The following is a 20,879-nucleotide window of genomic DNA, read 5'->3' as shown; positions in this document are numbered from 1 at the left end:
CCTCCGTCCTTTCTGCTCTGTCCTCTCCCCTCCGTGACCCAGAAACAAATAAGTGGTTGAGTGGTCGAGGAGTGTGTGAATTCATTAGTAGGCAAAAGAAAGTGTCCTCTCCTCCTCGGTAGCTACCTTTCATCGAGGATACTCGTGTATCGTACCACAAAATAGTTTTGAAATCTGTCATACCCCTTTTGAATCAGCTTTTGTTTTGTCACAGGACAAAACATGGACACGTTTAAAAGCAGTAAGCAACGTATTGTTTTATCTACACAATGTCTTGCACAACTAACTGAATTTGTTTTGATCACTTTAGACATTTATTTTGGGATCCACCGTAGTGAACATAATTTGACTGATGATGCACGAGGTTAGAAGGACCGTGTCATTTCAAGCAAGAGCATTTCCATCCGAGTCCACTCTCGTCGATTAACTTTCGCCTATTTCAAAAGGAGCCGAGAGAATCTGGAGAGAGAACGCAGGAGGTGATAAAATATTAACTGATAAAAGGCCCATGTCTCTGTCACGAACCAAAAACAGAGGTAACTTTACAATTCATTTGAAAGGCAACCCGTATAGACACTGGACAAGTGCTAAATGTCAGTGTGATGATTTAACACTGGAGAATTTGCTGTGTTTGACAACATTTATTCTTACGATAGGTACCCAAAGTACAATTATGGATAATACTGTTTATAGAAGGGGATATTTCATGTGTTATTTCCATGTGTTTAACCTCTAGCGATGAGCAATCCCGTATCCGGGAGCGTAATTATAGCCTCAAGCGCATTACCATAACGCAACGTTTCCTATTCATGAAAATCGCAAATGAAATGAAATAAATATATTGAAACACAAGCTTAGCCTTTTGTTAACAACACTGTCATCTCAGATTTTCAAAATATGCGTTACAGCCAACACTAGACAAGCATTTGTGTAAGTTTAGCATGGCATAATGCTATGCTAGGCTGTGCTGGCAGCAGGCAACCTTTTCACGAAAATAAGAAAAGCAACCAAATTAAATAATTTACCTTTGAAGAACTTCAGATGCTTTCAATCAGGAGACTCCCAGTTAGATAACAAATGTTCCTTTTTTTTGTAGGTGAAAAACTTCACGTTTGTTCATCCTGCTTGGCTGAGAAATTGACCGAAAATACTTCAACTATAACGCCAAACTTTTTTCAAAATTTGCTCCATAATATCGACAGAAACACGGCAAACGTTGTTTAGGATCCATCCTCAAAGTGTTTTTAACATATGTATTCAATAATATATCCGTGGAGGCAGTTGGTTTCTCATAAGAAACTATTGGAAAAATGGCTACCTCAGTATTTTACGCAACGTTTTCTCCGGGAGACACCATGCGTCCACTGCCCTATATGGTCTCTTACAGCCATTCTCCAATGGAAATGCCTAAAAAGACGTCACAATGCTGCAGACACCTTGGGGAAAACGTGGAAAACGTAAGCTGACTCCTAGCTCCTTCACAGCCATATAAGGAATCATTGGCATGAGGCTGTTTCAAAAAATGCGGCACTTCCTGATTGGATTTTTATCTGGGTTTCGCCTGTAACATCAGTTCTGTGGCACTCACAGACAATATCTTTGCAGTTTTGGAAACGTCAGAGTGTTTTCTTTCCAAAGCTGTCCATTATATGCATAGTCGAGCATCTTTTCGTGACAAAATATCTTGTTTAAACGGGAACGTTTTTCATCCAAAAATGTAAATAGCTTCTATACCCAAGAAGTTAAAGGTGCTTCACGCTTCACTATTGATGGTGATAAACCATTAACACAGAGAGGAAAATGTATACATATACAAAATTATGTGGACACTCCTTCAAATTAGTAGAGTTGACTATTTCAGCCACACCCTTTGCTGACAAGTGTATAAAATCGAGAACACAGCCATGCAATCTTCACAGACAAACATTGGTAGTATAATGGTCTTTAAGAAGATCTGTGACTTTCAACATGGCACCATCATAGGATGACACCTTTCTGTTTGTCAAATTTCTGCCCTGCTAGAGCTGCCCCGGTCAACTGTAAGTGCTGATATTGTGAAGTGGAAACGTCTAGGAGCAACAATTGCTCAGCCGTTACGTGGTAGGCCACACAAGCTCACAGAATGGGATCGCCGAGTGCTGAAGCTCTCTTCAGTTGCAATACTCACAACAGAGTTCCAAACTGCTTTTGGAATTAACGTCAGCACAAGAACTGTTCCTCATGGGAACAGTTCTGGTGGGTTTCCATGGCCGAGCAGCCGCACACAAGCCTAAGATCACCATGTACAATGCCAAGAGTCGGCTGGAGTGTGTAAAGCTCACCGTCATTGGACTCTGGAGCAGTGGAAACGCGTTCTCTGAAGTGATGAATCACGCTTCACCATCTGGCAGTCCGACGGACAAATCTGGGTTAGGCGGATGCCAGGAGAACGCGACCTGCCCCGATGCATAGTGGCAAAGGTAAAGTTTGGTGGAGGAGGAATAATGGTCTGGGGCTGTTTTTTATGGTTTGGGCTAGGCCCCTTAGTTCCAGTGAATGGAAATGTTAACACTACAGCATACAATGGCATTCTAGACGATTCTGTGCTTCCAACCTTGTGGCAACCGTTTGGGAAGGCCCTTTCCTGTTTTAGCATGAAAATTCACCCATGCACAAAGAGAGGGCAATACAGAATGGGTTTGACAAGATCGGTGTGGAAGAACTTAACTGGCCTGCACAAAGCCCTGATCTCAACCCCATATAAGACCTTTGGGATGAATTGGTGCCCGACCTCATCAGTGCCCGACCTCTGATCTTGTGGCTGAATGGATGCAATGTTGGCAGCAATGTTCCAGCATCTAGTCGAAAGAATTTCCAGAAGAGTGGAGGAGGTTATTGCAGCAAAGGGGGGACCAACTCCATATTAATGCCCATGATTTTGTAATGAGATGTTTGCTGAGCATGTGTCCACATACTTTTGGTAATGTACCGTATTTGGAAAGTGTTGCACTCCAGTTGCAATTGTAATGAACTGAGCAGCAACAGGTTGTAACAACCCACTTTATATGTATATACTTTATTCTAGTCAAGGCCTTTTCTATATACAGTAACTTCTGCTGTACACACCTTTTCTATTCATATACTGCACACAATGTCTATAATACTTAAAAATATAAATGCAACATGCAATAATTTCAAATAATTTACTAAAATCAGTCCATTTAAATACATAATCCATGGTTTTCACATGATTAGTCAGGGGTGTATCCATGGGTGGCCCACCTCAGCACCCCCGCCTCAGACGATCCTGCAGGTGAAGGAGGAGGATATGGAGTTCCTGGGCTGGCATGGTTACATGTGGTCTGTGATTGTACTGCCAAATTCTCTAAAACGATGTTGGAGGCGGCTTATGGTATAAAAATGTACATTAAATTATCTGGCAACGGCACTGTTGGACACTCCTGCAGTCAGCATACCAGTTGCACCTTACTTCAAAACTTGAGACATCTGTGGCATGGTGTTGTGTGACAAAACTGCACATTTTAGAGTGGCCTTTTATTGTCACCAGCACAAGGTGCACCTATGTAACAATCATGCTGTTCAATTGCAACACAGCGGCTTCAATCCCAGTGGTAGGTTTTGTAATTGTAGTTTTTCTGCTGTAACCCTATCCCAAACCCTAACCTTAACCTGTACTCTTTCATATGGTTTGTATGTATTTTTGTGGTATTGCATCTTATTGTATTATTGTATTATGCCATGTTTATTTTCTTTTACCAAGCTTTCTCGTTTCTTGATCAATTACATATGGTAATGAATTTAGTCACTTTCTGTGATAGTTGGGATATACACCTGTCTGTACACCCCTACTCTTTGACACCCTGATGAAAGCTGGTGTAGCTGCTACGTGACGTTGTGTATTTATTAATTCCATTCAATCCATAAACAATGATTACTTCTATAAGTTTGTTTGCAAAAAGTTTTTTGTGTGTCCACAATCCAGCATCAACTTAGTTTTGTTGTATGGTATTTCATCCCATTATCAAAGAGCCCCCGCATGGTATTCAACTATAACCAAAGAAGCACTCCTCTCCTGTGTCCCTACCCAACCTGGTGTCAGAACAAAACATAATATATTTTACTCAAATCTGTGCCACTCCATTTAGTATGATGTGTTACGTTACGTTAAGTTATTATTACATTGGCCTACCAATGTAATAGTGGTTATACAATATAATACGAATTGCCGAACGTATAGTATCCTATGTCTTGATCGCACCAGTTTGCTTTTACCCGTTTAGTATGATACATTACATTTGACTGCTTTAATATGATATATTACGTTCAACTGCTTTAGTATGATATGCTACTTCAGGTAAAGGTTAAGGTTAGGGTTAGGGTTAGGGGAAGTGTTCGTGAACATGTTAAGTAGTTGCAAAGTAGCTAAAAAAGTAGTAAATAGTTGCTATTTAGCTAACATGCTAAAGTTGTCCGTGATGAGATTAAAACACATAATCTTGGTGTTGCTAGATGTTTGAGTTGCTAGACTTTTGTGTTGTACAGCTATCATCCACCCCGACCACCCACCCTCCTTTTGTTATTGCCTTCAGTAATCTTCTGTCACCCGAAAACTAAAAAATCTATCTGAGACCAGGCTGCTCTTAACCACTCAGAATGAATTCCTTAGCTTAACCCTAATGCCTAAAGTTAATCCAAACCTCAACACTTACACCGAATGAATGCCTAAACTTAAGTTTCGGTTTCATATTATGTACAATTTGACGGACAGCTAACAGTTTACAGACAGGAACACACTCTGTAATCTCTGTTGCCTGTATTTACGACTACTATCTCCGATTGCTTTAAAGGTCCCCTTGTTCATATTCACCATGCACTTTTTGCTTACTGTTAACCAATAAATGTGGCCTGATTATATTAAGACAAATGTATAACCTTTTTTTATCTAAAGCCAACGAAATAACGATGCTGTGTCTTGATAAACCCATTTGATGGACTTTGCAAAATAACAACCTGTTATAATAAGCTTCAGTTCCTTGTAGAAAATTCAGTGATGCTCCAGCATAATACCAAAGACAAGTCACAAATTCAATAGTCGTAGCGGGATATGACAAGTTGCAGTCGTCGTGGCAATTAGCGGCAGTTGTGAAAGCGCTCTGTGACAGAGTGAGGATTCTAATGAACTGATTATGCCAAAGGCAGAACACAATTAGAAAGAAAATAATAACACAGAATAACAAATATGTTCAGTTCTCACACAGCTCCCAGCAAATAATTACTGATCCTGGTTATAAATGAGTTTTCTCCTTGTTAAAGACTCGCCAGGCTGAACGGGCAAGAAATTATTTTGACAAGTCAAAGAAGGAGAAAAGCAATCAGGACAGATAGATTGCTGGGAGTCAACTAGGCTACAGGTGGTCAAGCTGAAGGAAGGCCTTGCATATCAACACACAGACTACAAAGGTAGCCTGGCTGACATGACTCATGTGGTACACAGAAGTCCGTTGATGGTGCAATATTCTCGCAAAAGTTGGATTTAGCTTGATTGGTACTCTCAGACATTATTTTTTTTGTGAGGGGTTGAGACCTCTCGTTGTTTGCTATTGGTAGAGGGTGGCACTCTTAGGCTGTGTGTGGCTGTCCATGTGGGTGTGTGAGTGAGAAAGAACCAAATCAGCAAAAAAGCACAGCCCCCTTCATTATCAACCCTTTATGCCTACAACATTAAGGAGCCTTTCCAGACTCTGAAGTCAGGAAGACTTTGAGTTTGGTGTCAGCCAGACTACAACAAAGGTGCTTTCGGGGAGAATAGTATGGTGCCGTCAATGGGCAGGTACAAGTCTGAGTGGGTCTTGAATGAGTGACCCACACAATTTTCTCATCTGAAACCAATAACTGACAATGAACTCAATGCATTAGAATCAATAACTGTCTGAAGAGTCTGATGTTCTATTGTTAGTGCAGCCAGATGGTTTGGGTTTATAAAAACATCTTTCTTTAACCTCGATTGAAATGCAGAGCTTCAATACCGAATATAATACTTGTTAGAGCTTAACCATACAAAGACAAATTATTACCTCAAGGCCAACACACTGCTATTATTGTCCCCGCTGTCTGGAAGTGCTGATGTATCAGTGGAAGATATAAAATGCAGTTTTCCTTTTGCAAAATATGTTCTAACTATGATGAGTCATCCTACTCTTGCCAAAGCACAAAACGTTTTTTGACTGCTTTAACCTCATGTAGGTGGGTGAACTTCTCTTCAGAACCTGACATTTTTGGGGGGGATCTGAAATAAACCTCAAATGTGACTATAATGATGAGTCTCTCTCCAGGTTAGTTGTTGTCAAAGTGTTTTTATGTTCTTTATTCCTGCATGAGGAAATGTCAGCCACACAGGCTTAAGCTTTCTCTCTAGGTTCCTTTGAGATTTAGGACTATTTTCGGCACACTTGGCTAGAACATTCAGTACTATACATGAATACACATCCACACTACTAGCTATTTACTAAAAAAACATGAGGGACATTGGCCAGTTGAAGCATTTGAAGAACATTTAATATATGCTAATGTTACCCAGAGCTATTCTCTGTTACTGAGTAAAGGTCCCCTTAGCCTCTTAGAGGGAACGTAAGGGGAGTGAGGGGGGTGAATGAGACTAGCCGGGGGGGTGGAAGTTAGTCCTGAGGATATTTTGAGTGTGTGAGGCAAAGACGGACGCAACTTTTGGTACATATGTTTTAAAACAATTGTTTTATGTTCCAACCTTCACGGCCAGAGTTGGTTAGTTGTGTGCACTGTAGGACATGATCGCTAAAGTAAAGTTAAGAGAGTGAATTGTTAGCGATCTTGTGAGTTGTCAGTTGCTAGTTAGCCTGTCAGTAAGCTAGCTAAGTTGGATGGCTAGCTATCACTAGTGGGCTGTTTCAAGTGATGACTGTGTGCACCAAGCCATCTATCCCGCTACAAGCTAGCTAGCTAGATATTGTAAGTACTCTCCGTTGTTTCTATATTCAGGAATAGTACCCCACTGTCCTGGGCAGAAATCACTTATTCTATCAACTTTTCAAAAGGAGACTCGATAACACACACAGCCCCGAGCGCTGATTGGTTCCTTAGTTAAAGAGTCCATGAGTTCAGATAGCATCCATGGCAAGAAGGGTGCAACTGCGGCCCGCTATTTGGGTCATTCTGGACAGGTGGGAGGCAGGGGCGCTCCAGTACACTAGGTGGCGGTAATGCACAATAACATTGGATGCCAACCGCAGATAAAACCCACAGAAGAAAGAGTGGGGGCGACAATGGTGTCCTTCGCCCCCGCCTGTCAGGCGCTCTTTTGCCGCAGTTCTGATAAAGACGGCGAGAGCAGGTGGACACTGTGTACTGGCTTAGCCAGATAGGCCTAAGGAGAACTCTGGTACACAGAAGGTGGGAGGCGGGCGCGACACTGTGTATTAGTTAACTAGCAAGCTAGCTAGCACACAGTGTCACATACTATCAAGCTAGCTAGTGCTCGGTGTCTCCCTAGCCTCCCATCTATTGTGCAAGTGGGAGGCGGGAATGATTGGTAGATCGTGTCCTTCGCCCCTGCCTTTCTGGCACTGTTTTCTCTGGTACACAGTAGGCAGGAGGCTGAGGGAACACCATGTGCTAGCTAAGTAGCAAGCTTGCACACGTTAGCTAGCACGTTGTGTTGCCCCAGCCTTCCGCCTGCTGTGCTAGCGGCTGTTCGGCAGGCAAGAGCAAAGGACACTGTCTAAAATCCCGCTAAAGAAGGATTTTTCAGCTTTGAGACAATTGAGACACGGATTGTGTATGTGTCCCTTTCAGAGGGTAAATTGGCAAGACAAAATATTGAAGGGCATTTGAACAGGGTATGGTAGTAGGTGCCAGGCAAACTGGTTTGAGTGTGTGAAGAACACTCAAAACAGTGTTGATATTAAAGTCTCATGTTAATTCTAACCATTAAGAGTCAATTTTCTATGGAGTAGTGAACTACAACATGTATGCTAATACAATGGTGGTGACATGTTGACCTGGTTTCAGTAGCGGTGTGTAGGTAAAATCACTAGGGAAGCCAAGCCAGACAAAAAAGCCCTATTACAACCTATGTGTTTGCTCTTTAACCTGTTGATTAACATGCCTTGCAATCATGATATATAGGTTTAGCCATGAGATGCAGCAATTCAAGTTGTTTCTCTCGCTACAATGCGATAGGAGTGAAGCCAAATCCAAACTGGCTTGACTTGACACTTTTTTTTGCGCCAGGACCATTCACAATTGAGCTCATTCAGTTTAGCTCAATGCTGATTGGCTGTGTTGCAACAATGTCATACTGTTTTTGACCAGACCGCATCAGATAGATGGCCTACACATACAGAGCTGCACTGTTTCGCTCGCTTGGAGATACATTCAGCCTTTTGCGAATGGAAGGATAATTATGAAAACACAGAGAGGCGGAAGATAAATTACTTCATTCTTTTGGGGGGGGGTTAATTTTCTTTTTGGGGGGGTTAATTTTTTGGGGGGGAAGCCTGGTTCCTCTTTGCATACATTAATACATGTCACTGCCTGGTTGATGATATTACACCAAGTCAGGTGGTTGAGTGTTAGTCAAGGATCAATATTCAGGTCATATTTCAATGCAGAAGTATTTTAGACAGTGGATTGGATGTGCAGGAAGAGCGGACAGAGAAAAGCAGGTGATTGATTGCTTGTAGGGGCTGATCCCAGCTGCCATACGTGATATGCACATTGAAGCGAAGTGGACATTATTGGCGCATACAAGAGACTATTTGCTCTAACTTAAAATGTTTAACTGAAACAACACTGACTTTTAAAAAAAACAACATTTTAAAACAGATGCCAGCAGGTTTTTTAGATCAGTAAGGCTGAAAAAAGTGGTAGTATCATATGAAAAGGTACTACAGTATTCTAAAATGTTGGTTTCATAAGTATCATGACGTTTTGATTCTGCCATATTACTGTGGTATCAGAAAACTGTGCAACTCTATTAGACACCCTCTCAGGTAGAGAAACAATACGTATATCTTTATGGTATACAGGGGTGTGTTATACAAACTATACATATGCATACAATTAATCATCAATTAATAATTAAAATAAATGCTTCTAATATTAATGTACGTCAGTAGTCAGGCCCATTCAGTAGTGAAGTGGGCTCCCAACTAATTAACAATCAGAGACAAAGACAACGTCCTGGGTCAGTTAAGTGTTTTGTGTTGTGATTGGAACCATGAATTGTTAAACCGTTCCAATGCTTTCAACAATCAGCCGGAGCTGACTAATGCAGCTAGTCTCTCTGTCCGACGGCCTCTAATTCGGCCCACTATAATCAGAAAGCTCATATTATAGCCTTATTGATCTGTAATGAGAGGAATGAGGATGCTGGAGGGCCACACACGCGCACACACACACACACATAACACACAAAAAAACGTACCACACACATTCACCCTCAGATCTGTGACGCCCCTCCAATATAGCAAGCAAGAGACTGTAAATGGAAACTCTATCAACAAACCAGAGTTAGCAGATCATTCCATACCAGCTATTACAATTTGTATTAAAATATTTTTATTTCACATTTATTTAAGTCAGTTAAGTACAAATTCTTATTTACAATGATGGCCTATCAAAAGGCAAAAGTCCTCCTGCGGGGATGGGGGCTGGGATTAAAAATGAAAAAATATAGGACAGAACACACATCACGGTAAGAGAGACACCACAGCACTACATAAAGAGAGACCTAAGACAACAACATAGAATGGCAGCAACACAACATGGCAGCAGTGCAACATGGTAGCGGCACAAAACATGGTACAAACATTAATGGGTACAGACAACAGCACAAAGGGCAAGAAGGTAGAGACAACAATACATCACACTAAGCAGACACAACTGTCAGTAAGAGTGTCCATGATTAGGTCTTTGAATGAAGAGATGGAGATAACTGCCAGTTTAAGTGTTTTTTGCAGCTCGATCCAGTCGCTAGCTGCAACGAACTGAAAAGAGGAGTAACCCAGGGATGTCTGAGCTTTGGGGACCTTTAACAGAATGAGACTTGCAGAACAGGTGTTGTACTGTACGTGGAGGATAAGTGCTCAGGCAGAGGGGATTGAGGCCAAAGAGTGTTTTATAAATAAGCATCAACCAGTGGGTCTTGTGACGGGTATACAGAGGTGACCAGTTTACAAAGGAGTATAGAGTGAAGTGGTGTGTCCTTTAAGGAGCAATGGTGGCAAATCTGATGGCTGAATGCTAAAGAATATCTAGCCGCTCTCGAGCACCCTTACCTGCCAATCTATAAATTATGTCTCCGTAATCTAGCATGGGTAAGATGGTCATCTGAATCCGGGTTAGTGTGGCAACTGGGGTGAAAGAGAATCAATTACGATAGATAATTACGATAGAGGAAACTATCATCTGTATATAAATGGATGAGAGAGTTTCCTACTGCCTGAACTATGTTGTTGATGTAAATTGAGAAGAGCGGTGGGGCCTAGGATTGAGCCTTGGGGTACTCCCTTGGTGACAGGCAGTGGCTGAGACAGCAGATGTTTTGACTTTATACCCTGCACTCTTTGAGAGACGTAGTTAGCAAACCAGGCCAAAGACCCCTCAGACACCAATACTCCTTAGCCGGCCCACAAAAATGGAATGGCCATGTCAATAAAAATAGCTGCACAACATTGCTAGAATGAAGGGCAATGGTGACATCATTTAGGACATTTAAGTTGCAGTGACACATCCATAACCTGAGTGGAAACCAGATTGCAGAGAGAATAATATAGACATCAAGAAAGCCAGTCATTTGAATATTGACAAGTCCCTTTTAAATAAAGGATGCACCATGGCTGCCTTCCAAGCAATGGGAACCTCTCTAGAGAGGAGGGACAGGATGAAAGGGTCAGAATTAAGCTAGGCGATGATAGGGGCAGCAACCTTAAAGAAGAAAGGGTCTAAACCATCTGAACCAGATGAACCAGATGTTTTTTTGTCAAGTTTAAGGAGCTCTTTTTGCACCTCGGAATCAGTGACCGCCTGCAGGGAGAAACTTTGTAGCGGGGAAGGGGAAAAAGAAGTAGGAGCATCAGGGCTAGTCGCATTAGAAGGGGTGAGAGATGAGGAAATGTTGGACGGACAAGGAGGCATGGCTGAGTCAAATAAGAATCCTGACTTAATGAAGTGGTAAAGAGCTCAGCCATGTGCTTCTTGTCAGTAACAACCACATCATCAACTTTTGAGGGACATCGGCAGCTGTGAGGAGGAGGGTTTATTATCCAGGACTTTAACCATTTTCCTGAACTTCTTGGGATTAGACCCAGAGAGAGAACTGCCCTTTAAAGTAACTAAATTTGGCCTTCCAGATAGCCTGAGTGCACTTATTTCTCAATTGCCTGAACAATGTGCATGTCCTCTGATTTGTCCACCCACCACTGCAACAAACTATTCATTATATACAAGAAGGGTCAACTGCAAGTCTGTTAACAAGAAATACCTTGTATTCCTAATCTTCCAGCTAGCATTGTAATTTCCTCCCAGAAGTTGATCTGATTAGAATGTTTGCAGTAAGCTATTATCGCTACCTCCCCATAGCAAGGTATCTAACATGTGAGTCAGCCTAATATCCATACTGAGGTTATGACGTGCTTCTATTCAGCCTGAGGAGATTCAAAATGATGAACACAACTTCATCCTTAAGCTGTGTCTCTAGTCTACAGAATAATACAATGTATGAGCAGCGATTGAATTACCTGGGAAAGATTAATCATACAACCTCGAGCTCTGCTAACTGAATTGAGAGAGTAACGCTTTAGTAATGAAATTTCCTGAGAAACTCTGCAAAGAGATGGGATCGAATAGCTCCTATTCTATGATGATATAAAGTGAGAGGAGTGCTATGCTGTACCAAACACCACTTTATATACAGCTCCCCTGCCTTCACATAACAGGTTAGGAGAGCCAACCGACATAGACTCCTGAGGTGTTGAACTGTTGCACCCTCTAAAGCCACCATGGTTATTATTTGACCCTGCTGGTCATCTATGATAGTTTGAAAGTCTTGAAAAGCAATCTGGCCTTAATGCCCCATGTACTCTTAAATCTCCATTCGGCACAGCCAGAAGAGGACTAGACACCCTTTGGAGCTGGCTTCCTCTCTAGGTTTCTTCCTAGGTTCCTGCCTTTTAGGGAGTTTTTTCTAGCCACTGTGCTTGTGAATTGATTGTTTTTTGGTGATTAGGCTGGGTATCTGTGAAGCACTTCGTGACAACTGCTGATGTGGCTTTATAAAATACATGTTATTGATTGATAGATTGATTGATTGAGAGACAATTTAATTAAAGATCAAATCCACATTTGGGGAAACAGTGGCACTCTTCCTTCATAATAACACATACTCCAGAACGATGGATTTGTAAGTAGTCTGGTGTGCAGCTATTTGAGGCACAGTTTGCATGTGCCTTTGGGACAATGGTGGATTTTAAGTGTACAATTATTCCTCAGCTGGTTACTTGATCAAAAATATCTTGATTTATTTTGCCCTTCAATTATCAGTGTCAATGGCAAAACAGCAACATCATTACCATAAATGTTAAACCAAAATTACTCTGCAATTCCAGGTCCTTTGCAAAATAAGCAATAGGACAACCATAAAATATACCTTTATTTATTTAATCTCTACTTTGACAGGGAGTCATGTTGAGACAAAGGTCTCTTTTACAGATGACCCCTGAATCACCTCAAGGGCAAATGGGTAAAGGGGTAAAGGCAGCTAGTGGTAAGTTACTGTATTAAATATTACTGTAATTTAAATACAGCATCAAAACAAGTACTGCATAATGACTGTCATGGAAATTCAGACTGATACTTTGTCATTTCTTCAAAGAATCATCTTTATTTAATATTGATTAATTATTGCAATAATGAGACTAGTCAACCCAAAACTCTTGGCTTTTGGGCTGAGCAGTCTAACCTTTACAGACAACGCAGAGTTTTTATATACCTGACACTGAAGATTTATTTATCCGTTATTTTATGGGGTAAGTTGACTGAGAACACGTTCTCATTTGCAGCAACGACCTGGGGAATAGATACAGGAGGGTGTCGAATGAGCCAATTGTAAACTGGGGATTATTAGGTGACCGTGATGGTTTGAGGGCCAGATTGGGAATTTAGCCAGGACACTGGGGTTAACACCCCTATTCTTAGGATAAGTGCCATGGGATCTTTAATGACCTCAGAGAGTCAGGACACCCGGTTAACATCCCATCTGAACGACAGCACCCTACACAGGGCAGTGTAGTGAGATATTGTTTTAGACCAGAAGGAAGAGAGCCTCCGACTGGCACTCCAACACCACTTCCAGCAGAATCTGGTCTCCCATCCAGGAACTGACCAGGATCAACCCTTAGCTTCAGAAACAAGCCAGCAGTGGTATGTGGGGTGGTATGCTGCTGGCATGCTTAGTCATGGTTGGTTCCACCACTCCCATGCAGATTGGGTGGCACCACAAGCCATCCTGATTTCATCCTGTGGTCATCTAAACCCAGTGCCATTTTAACCTGACCTCGGCTTAGTTTGATGAAAATGAGACAATAAGGGGTTGTTCTAAACTCTTCCAGGCTATCTCTATCTCGGGTCACACACCACATCTTGTCTATGGAATGCCAGCTTTAGGTTTTCATCACCAAGTCATTGTCAGCTCAAGCTATCTCTAGGAAAACCCACTTACCTGACCATATGACCAGACTAATTGCAGGAAGCTAGAGTAGAAACCATCCTTTTACAGAAACACAGCATTTAATAGAACAGAAATGTCTTACTGTTAGTTAAGTATATAATTGTACAACCTATTATACTATTATATAAACTATTAATATCAAACAAATCAGCGAAATACATCATTCTTCTTTCACTTGACACCCAGTATAGTACCGTATAATTGATTGTATTATACTGTAAAAAAGTAAAGGCTACCATAATCGTAATGAATGAATGAATGGATGGATTAATGAAATTCATTGAGGAGATTGGGGTTTCTAGCTCACTGTATTTTACTGTAATTACACAGGATTGGTGCAAGCAGGTTGAAGGCAGTAAAATAGTATTTTACGTATTAATTCATATTTGGTGTTTTATATCACTTCCACTTCTAGAGGCCTTAAAGGAAAATGTCCAGCACCACTTCAACATCAACATATGTGAAAATGGCACATTCCTATATTTTGTAAAAAAAAAAGATAGATGAACATAAGTGTTTCCAATAACATCATCAATCAATAAGCAGACAATTAACGGTGCTCTATGGTCAATCTGACAACTGCATTGACCGTGCAGCATTTACGGTGAATCGGCCTCTGCAGAAGGCAGGGCATTCATTCTTCTTGCTCTTCGTGGAGCAGGACAGAGCTGTTGTGAAGGAAGTAGTCAGGGAAGTGAGTTTGTGTTTATACAGAACCTCCCGTCCCCACTTACCGTCAACCAATCATGTCATTGCGGAGCTATACGAAGCCAACCGCATTGGAACAACATTTGTGAGGCGCACAGCGACGCCTTATGGAGCTCAATTTGGCTTCTGCATGGCTTCTGCATGCCTCAGGAGGCTCTGGAATTGTGTCACACCATCCATACCAGATTTTTGGATCAAGCATAAATTGGCTTTTAGTAGTCAATGGCTGCAGTCCAAACATGTACATTTGACCCCCTCAGCGCTTGAGCTAGCCACTTTCCCACTTCCCAGTCGAAACCGGATGCAGTTTGATTGGCATCTTAAGTGGAGGTCCAATTCACAATCATTGCCCTCTAGGCCCATGATTTAGCTCAAGGGAGCGAGTGAAAAACTTTGATCACTTTTGGGGTTGATATGACACATCAACTCAAAGTGTTGATACAATTCAATGCAAACTGTAGTCACGTGTCAAACTCCAGTGGCCGCGAAGTGTCAAATTTAATCAACACAGCTGCATGTGAGAAAATTCTGAAGTTAGCTTGCTAAAAATAATATTTACAGTACGAGTCAAAAGTTGAGACACACCTACTCATTCAAGTTTTTTTTTACTATTTTCTACATTGTAGAATTATAGTGAACACATCAAAACTATGAATTAACACGTATGGAATCACGCAATAACCAAGAAAGTTTTCAACAAATCAAAATATATTTTATATTTGAGAATATTCAAAGTACCCACCCTTTGCCTTGATGACAGCTTTGCACACTCTTGGCATTGTTTTGGAATAGTTTTGGCATGGTTTTGATGTCTTCACTATTATTCTACAATGTAGAAAATAGTAGAAATAAGGAAAAACCCTTGAATGAGTAGGTGTGTCCAAACTTTGACTGGTACTGTTGATGACATTGATTTTAGCATCGGAAAAATGGGAATGACGCTCAAATTGGCTTAGTGTCATAATTAGGAGCCATAAATCATATGTAGCTTCATAAATATATTTATAGATTTTTTTAATTTATTGGAATAAATGAACAAACTATAAAACTAGCTAGCCAGCTATGGGTAACTTTAGCTAACTACCTGACAGGAGTACTAGCTATCTACATTAACTTGCTAGGTACATTAATAGCTCTAAGTTGGCTGTTTTTCAGCTCAACTTCAAGATTTTCACAAAGGACGTTGCCTCTCCGATCATCACTCTCCCTCGCTTGAGTGAGTGACATTGTGACGATGTACGGTATGTGACGTCATTCAAAGGCTGAGGGTTTAGGGCTGAGGGCTGTCTACTTTGCATTTGGACTGCAACCAATGTCTTTTCACATTTTCTTAAAATCACATGATGCCCACTGATGATGTCATTGGAAACACTTATTTCCTCTATCATTTTTTTATTACAAAACATAGAAACGTGCCATTTTTACATAAGGTAAGCTGATGTTGGGGTGGTGCTGGAGATGATGAACATGATGTCGAAAATGTTTGACATTTCCCTTTAGCTAAAGGCTTCCAAACATTTTCTTGATGTGTCACTACTACCACATAGTTGTTTAGGCACTCTCACTAGCAGGTGCAACAAATACTGCATAGCCTCTTACAAGGCTCGCCTCAAAATATATTAATAAGTCAGAAACTACAATACCATGCACCTACTAGTGGTCAAAAGGTTTTTGCACTCCAAAAATACAGTACCCTATTTTGTGAGATGGAATTACAGTACCATTCGAAATACAGCAATTATTTCCTCGGTCACAAACATTTCCCAAACCTCACTATAATTTACAGTATTCTGCAGCAAAATGTTTCACAGTATTTTACTGTTGAAATTAATACCCAAAATACAGAATAAATTACAGTTTCCTGATTAAGTATAAAATGCCCTTCATCCAAATGCCATACAGTATAAAATGCCATTCATACAGTACAGTCTATACAATTACAAACAATTATACAGCTTCATGCATGAGTGAATGGATATAAGGGCTCTATTCAATCCTAGTGCTGAAAATCGGTGCTGTAGAGCGATTTCAATTTGGAGGTATGCAGCATTTGCCATGAATGCAGTCTCAGCAAACGGGGTACATTGCCTCTAAATTTACATTGTGCTGTAGTGAAAGGTCTTCCACACTACGGACTGAATCGAGCCCCAAGTCATGCCACTGTCATTGTCACTCTGGTGCCGGTCTTGGAAAGAACAGATGAGTTGAAAATATAAGGAGATATGACCAGATGGTCGTGGTTCTAAGTTACCCCATTTCCGTTGTGAAAAACTGTGTTTTCAACATATTTGCAACGTTGCCAAGAAAAACACGTTTTATGGATTATTGTTGAATAGAATCTCCACCACAATCTCCCACCGCAGAAGTCAAGGTCTCTGCATACTGTTTCTAGCAGTACGAATCAGCCAAGGCATTTCATTACTAACTGTGTCAATTAATGTAGCTAGACAACACTAACACTCTGGCTCTTCTCATCTCCTCCAACAGTAAGAAGAGTACATTACCTGGCTGTATGCCTGGTAATGAGAATCCAATAAAACAAACCAATACAAAGCAATAATAGTAACCTCTAGTTGTTCCCAAGGAGGTGTACAGTATACAAACAAAGGTAAAGTCACAATTAAACAATTATAACGAGATAATAAGAAGGCTATAATACTACTGTAGGGAAATATGAGGATCTTAGCGATAGCTAATGTTTAACCACTCAGTATGTATCCACAGTGCAGTTTGCCAGCCCATCAGATCCCCTTTTGTTAAAAACCCTTCCTCATTTAAAACAGATGGTGCCGGCGCTCCATTGACTTTACATCTCCGACGCGCTAAGGAGCATCAATCTCTCAACGCGCATTGATGTTCTTTTAATTTGCTCCAGCCCTTACACCCTCTCTCCTCACTCTGAGAAATAGGGTTGTGGCTGTGGGTGTGGATTCATTACCAAAGTCAGTCCTGCTCCTCCCTGTTATTTCATTATATTTGGAGCCGCGGCGCCCATCCTAATATAAACACTGACATGCTGTTGTGTTCAGGAGTAATAGGGAAGGTGGGGCTGCTATTGTGTTTTGTTAATGGCTTGCATAATCAGGAAAACAATTTACTTTAATCTTAACCTATCCACATCGACAGGGCTGTAGTTGTTGGGGGAAGGGGCCATAAGTAAGCATTTCACTGTTAGCAGGGGTTTAAACTGTAAAACCTAGTTCCCACATTTGAAGATAAAAATAAAACTATGCTACATTTTATCTCTGGGACCCTCTGGATGACAAATCTGAGCAAGATTACTGAAACAAGTACATTATTTATATCATGACACAAGGCGAGACCCAGATGCAGATACAGGAGGCAGATGGTTGTAGTCTTACAATATTTATTAATCCAAAAGGGTAAGGCAAGAGGATGGTCGTGTACAGGCAAAAGGGTCCAAACCAGTTCAGAGTCCAGAAGGTACCAAAGAGCAGGCAGAATCAATGTCAGGGCAGGCAGGCGGAAAAGTAGTCCAGAGTCAGACAGGGGTCAAAACTGGGAAGAATATCTAAAGAGAATAGCAAAAGGAGTACGGGAAAAACACGCTGGTTGACTTGACTAAACATAAAAGACAGACTGACACAGAGAGACAGGAAAAACAGGGATAAATACACTGGGGGAAATAAGTGACACCTGGAGGGAGTGGAGACAATCACAGGAACAGGTGAAACAGATCAGGGCCTGACAATTTACCTTCAGAGGTATATATATCAAACCAGTTGCCGTGATAAAAGTGTTTTGTTGTGCACTCTTCTCAAACAAAAGCATTGTATTTTTTTCTGTTAATTGGACACTGCAGTTAGATTAAGAAGAATTTAAGCTTTCTGCCCATGTAAGACCTCAGGAGCGCGTATAATCTGGTGCGTATTCGGGGAGGAGACGAGTGGAAAACAGCGTTTAGTACCACATCAGGCCACTATGAGTACCTCGTCATGCCGTATGGGTTGAAAAATGCTCCAGCCGTCTTCCAATCCTTTGTAGATGAGATTCTCAGGGACTTGCACGGGCAGGGGGTGGTAGTCTATATTGACAACATCTTGATTTATTCTGCCACACGCACCGGGCATCTCTCCCTGGTGCGCAAGGTTCTTGGGCGACTGCTGGAGCATGACCTATACGTCAAGGCTGAGAAATGTGTGTTCTCCCAACAAGCCGTTTCCTTCCTGGGTTATCGCATTTACAGCTCGGGGGTGGTGATGGAGTGTGACCGCGTTAACGCCGTGCGTAATTGGCCGACTCCGACCACGGTAAAGGAGGTGCAGCGGTTTTTAGGGTTTGGGGTTTTAGGGTTTTTAGGGTTTGAAGGCGCTGTTCACTGAAGCTCCCGTGTTGGCGCATCCCGACCCTTCGTTAGCATTCATAGTGGATGTGGATGTGTCTGAGGCTGGGGTTGGAGCCGTGCTGTCTCAGCGCTCGGGCACGCAACCGAAGCTCCGTCCCTGCGCTTTCTTTTCTAAGAAGCTGTGTCCGGTGGAGCGGAACTATGATGTGGGGGACCGGGAATTACTAGCTATGGTGAAAGCCCTGAAGGTGTGGAGACACTGGCTAGAGGGGGCTAAACACCCTTTCCTCATCTGGACTGACCACCGCAATCTGGAGTATATTCGAGCAGCGAGGAGACTGAATCCGCGTCAGGCTAGGTGGGCCATGTTCTTTACACGCTTTAGATTTCCGATCTCTTATAGACCAGGTTCCCTTAACACTAAGGCCGACGCGCTGTCCCGTCTCTATGACACCGAGGACCGGTCCATCGAACCCACTCCCATCCTTCCTGCCTCTCGGCTGGTGGCTCCGGTGGTAAGGGAGGTGGACGCGGACATCGAGCGGGCATTGAGGGTTGAACCTGCGCCTACACAGTGTCCGACCGGTCGTAGGTACGTGCCGCTTGGTGTCTGTGATAAATTGATTCGGTGGGCTCACACACTACCATCTTCGGGTCATCCGGGGATTGATAGGACAGTGCGGGGTCTTAGGGGGAAATACTGGTGGCCCACCTTAGCTAAGGATGTGAAGCTCTATGTCTCTTCCTGTTTGGTATGCGCTCAGAGTAAGGCTCCTAGGCATCTGCCTAGAGGGAAGTTACAACCCCTCCCGGTTCCACAACGGCCTTGGTCCCATCTCTCGGTAGATTTCCTTACGGATCTTCCCCCATCTCAGGGGAACACTACCGTTCTGGTCGTTGTGGATCGGTTCTCTAAGTCCTGCCGTCTACTCCCATTGCCTGGTCTCCCTACGGCCCTACAGACTGCAGAGGCTCTATTTACCCACGTCTTTCGGCACTACGGGGTTCCAGAGGACATCGTATCTGATCGGGGTCCCCAGTTCACGTCCCGGGTTTGGAAGGCGTTTATGGAGCGTCTGGGGGTCTTGGTCAGCCTTACCTCTGGTTATCACCCCGAAAGTAATGGGCAGGTGGAGAGAGTAAACCAGGAAGTGGGTAGGTTTCTGATGTCGTATTGCCAAGACCGGCCTGGAGAATGGGCGAGGTACGTCCCATGGGCAGTGTTGGCCCAGAACTCACTTCGTCATTCATCCATGAATATGTCGCCATTCGAATGCGTACTGGGCTACCAGCCGGTCCTGGCTCCGTGGCATCAGAGTCAGACCGAAGCTCCTGCGGTGGAGGAGTGGGTACAGCGCTCTAGAGAGACCTGGCGGGCAGTCCAGGATTCTCTCAGGCAGGCCAGTGAACGGCAGAAGAGAAACGCTGACCTCCACCGCAGTGAGGCCCCGGTGTTCGCACCAGGGGACAGGGTCTGGCTCTCGACCCGAAACCTGCTCCTCCGCCTGCCCTGCCGGAAGCTGGGGCCGCAGTGTGTGGGGCCATTTAAAGTACTGAGGAGGAGAAACGAGGTGTGTTATAGATTGCAACTTCCCTCTTACTATCGCATTAACCCCTCGTTTCATGTGTCTCTCCTCAGGCCGGTGGTAGCTGGTCCCCTACAGAACGGTGAGGTGCCGGAGGTCCCTCCACCCCCTCTGGACATCGAGGGGTCCTCGGCGTACATAGAACGAGCTATTCTGGACTCAAGACGCCGGGTGAGGGGCCTGCAGTACCTCGTGGACTGGGAGGGGTACGGTCCGGATTAGAGGTGCTGGGTACCGGGGAGGGACATTTTAGATCCTTCCCTCTTGAGGGATTTCCACCGCCTACACCCGGATCGCCCCGCGCCTCGTCCTCCGGGAGCCGCGCGTCAGGAGGGGGGGTACAGTCACGAATCTCGCCGAAGATGGTGCCTCTTCCTGTTCGGGCGGCGCTCGGCGGTCGTCGTCGCTGGCCTATTAGCTGCCATCGATTCCCTTTCCGTTTGTTCTCTGTTATCTGGTGTATGAGTGTTATCTATATTTTTCCGGACAGTTTTAGTCCGTTGTATTTTGGGACGGG

General features: G+C 42.9%; 1 long non-coding RNA gene across 1 annotated transcript in view; it reads left to right on the top strand.

The window, feature by feature from the left end:
- Positions 1-20,439, top strand: part of LOC149974404 (uncharacterized) — a 286,443-nt gene extending 266,004 nt beyond the window's left edge. Inside the window, exon 3 of the long non-coding RNA XR_016489346.1 lies at positions 20,416-20,439. This is a non-coding gene — a long non-coding RNA (uncharacterized LOC149974404). The remainder of the gene's footprint in view (positions 1-20,415) is intronic.
- Positions 20,440-20,879: the final 440 nt, after the last annotated feature.

The sequence above is a fragment of the Oncorhynchus mykiss genome, chromosome 20 (genome assembly GCF_057628025.1).
Source record: "Oncorhynchus mykiss isolate SJ-2025 chromosome 20, ASM5762802v1, whole genome shotgun sequence".
Taxonomy (NCBI): Eukaryota; Metazoa; Chordata; class Actinopteri; order Salmoniformes; family Salmonidae; genus Oncorhynchus; species Oncorhynchus mykiss.
Note: the sequence above shows the minus strand (reverse complement) of the source record. Positions and strands in the feature narration are given on the sequence as shown.